The sequence below is a fragment of the Drosophila nasuta genome, chromosome 2L (assembly GCF_023558535.2).
Source record: "Drosophila nasuta strain 15112-1781.00 chromosome 2L, ASM2355853v1, whole genome shotgun sequence".
Classification (NCBI taxonomy): Eukaryota; Metazoa; Arthropoda; class Insecta; order Diptera; family Drosophilidae; genus Drosophila; species Drosophila nasuta.
Window position 1 is genome coordinate 21,860,655 of NC_083455.1, and position 2,518 is coordinate 21,863,172.

Sequence of the window (2,518 nt, forward strand, 5' to 3'; positions counted from 1 at the left end):
TTTGTTGATATTAATATACTACGACAATCAAAGCTAAGCATATTTAGCTCAAATTTGTCAATAAAATATACCAAATTAGTATACCGAAAAAATACTAAAATATATCAAAGCTATAGACTGTTTATATTCAAATACTACATTCTTACCAGCTATGCATTCTAGAAAAACACCAAAGAGTGTGGTATTATCAATCAAATATACCAAATTAATATTTAAATACTGAAATATATCAAAAGCTATATATTGTATATATTAATATACTACGACATTAAAAAACACCAAAACATATATGAATATATGCGAATTTGAATTTAATGCGATTTATTAAAGAATTAAACTTAATTATAAAGACATCACTATACACAGTATTTGTAGAAGTAAGCATACCTACGAGTATGTGATTAAATGTATAACTTCCAGTGAGCAAAGTATCCTTTTTGATGCAATGGATACTTTGGTATAAGATAGTCCATTCGCATATTACGGAATAAAGCGCATTCCATATACTTCGACCACACACTATACTTGACATCATGGCACTCCTCTGAACGTCCATAGTGATACATTTGATATCTGAGGACATCGTAGAATGCGCGATGATTAAAAAGGTTAACCTGGACACTTTTCTTTAAATAATATAAAGGGAATGGCCAAATGTATTGTGTCGACCTTGCATAGCAGACAGTTGAATGCTTCCTTCTAAATAAATCAAGAGTATTAGTTAGAGAAATGAATTATCGTAGGAGTATTTGGATGGTAGTTACCCAGGCCTATAGTTGATAACAACAACATCTTTCGTTTGGAAAAGCCAGTCAAGGCCCGTCGCATGCAAGCGTGTATCCTCCCAAATATTGTTTGGAGTTGGTCGCCAATTGATTGCGATCCAATTTCCATCCGCATCTCTTGTATATTTCGGTATGTATATGGTTAATTCCCTAGCATCGTTATCGACTCGTTTCTGTTTGTCCCTCACAATTTTGGACCAATAATTTATAAACTTTGTTGTTTTAGTATCTGATTGATGAACTTTACTCATATTTCGTGGCTGGGGTACAAATATTGGCTTTTTTAGTTTGGGAAAATAAATTCATCGGAACTTCATCTGATTCCGATTCGTAAATGTCCGATTCATCGATTGCCGCTGCATCGGATCTGTTTAGTGAGCTAAAAAAACTGCATTGGGACTTTAATATATCAATTTTCTACAGCACAGGTAAATCAATAAAACTCAGAACTTACGCTTATCATGCAAAGCAATACAAGTGTATTTATACACAACATTTTGAATATTCTTACTACGAATTTCTGTGAACTTCTGAGAACAATTTATTGATTTGGGTGACATAAAATGAAAATAAAATTCGAAGCGAAAACGACATGGCAATTGATATTTAATAAAAATGGATATATATTATTAAATTACAGAAATCAAAATGTTAGTACTTATATAGTAAGTAATATTTGCTATAAAACCAATCCAAACATTGGAGTACTTGCAAATAAAGTTAAATTGGAGTGGTGCTCGACTGTGAAATACTAAAATTAGTATTGGAATATACCAAATAAATATCTAATAATGAAATGTACCAAATATTATATTTAGTATATTTTATATACCATCCGTCTACCCTCACCGTAACGAGTATAATAAGCTTAAAGCTACCGTTGTATATATTATAAGTTACTTTGTTTGAGACAATTGAATCTATTCAAATAGTTGTTTTAATAATGTAGTATAATACTGATAGTATATATGCAGATACACATATTTGCATTGCGTATCTGCATATATACTATCAGTATTATACTACATTTCTATCGAATCTCCTTTGTTGACCCTTCCGTCAATATGTCGCTATAATTCATTGTATGCGACTAACTAATTTACATAGTTTTGCCTACAACAATTAAATAGCTGACCACATTTTGCCAGCACGTTAGACGAGAAAATGTTACATGCATGAGTGTAATGAGTGTATTCGAACAATACTCCTAGTTTCCCTCTCTGGATGCATTCGCAAAACAATCGAAGAGGCGATTATAAAACATAATACTCGTACTCTATCCAAGTCTGGCACCTTTTCATGTGAGTTTGTTCACTCGAGGCGACCCTTTTGGCTAGCTGCGAAGACGTAGATGATGATGATGATGACGACGATGATGATTATGATGGTGGACGGTAGATGGGGTCGCTTGGCTTCTTGGCCCGGTTAGTTGCATAACGTGTACAGTATGTAAAATGTATCGAGTTACGATCACAGATAAGCTGCTGTGCAAATACACATATAATATTTATACGCAAACTTGCTCAAACAACAAGCGACGACTGACAGACAGACGGACAGACGGACGGACGGACAGACGGATAGAGCAGACAAATGTGCTGCGTGCCTCATGCGGCATGCTGCAAAACAATAAAACAAACGGCGAATGTGAATTTGTAACGATTTTCTAATATGCAACAAACAACCCTCGATTATTATTATTGTTGTTGTTGTTGTTGTGCGTATCTGTTGAA

General features: G+C 33.8%; 1 long non-coding RNA gene across 1 annotated transcript; it reads right to left on the reverse strand.

The window, feature by feature from the left end:
- Positions 1-296: 296 nt before the first annotated feature.
- Positions 297-1,367, reverse strand: LOC132794996 (uncharacterized). Its single transcript, XR_009633401.1, has 3 exons — positions 1,240-1,367; positions 765-1,184; positions 297-699 (listed from the first exon to the last, which is right to left on the reverse strand). It is a non-coding gene; the product is annotated as an uncharacterized LOC132794996 (long non-coding RNA).
- Positions 1,368-2,518: the final 1,151 nt, after the last annotated feature.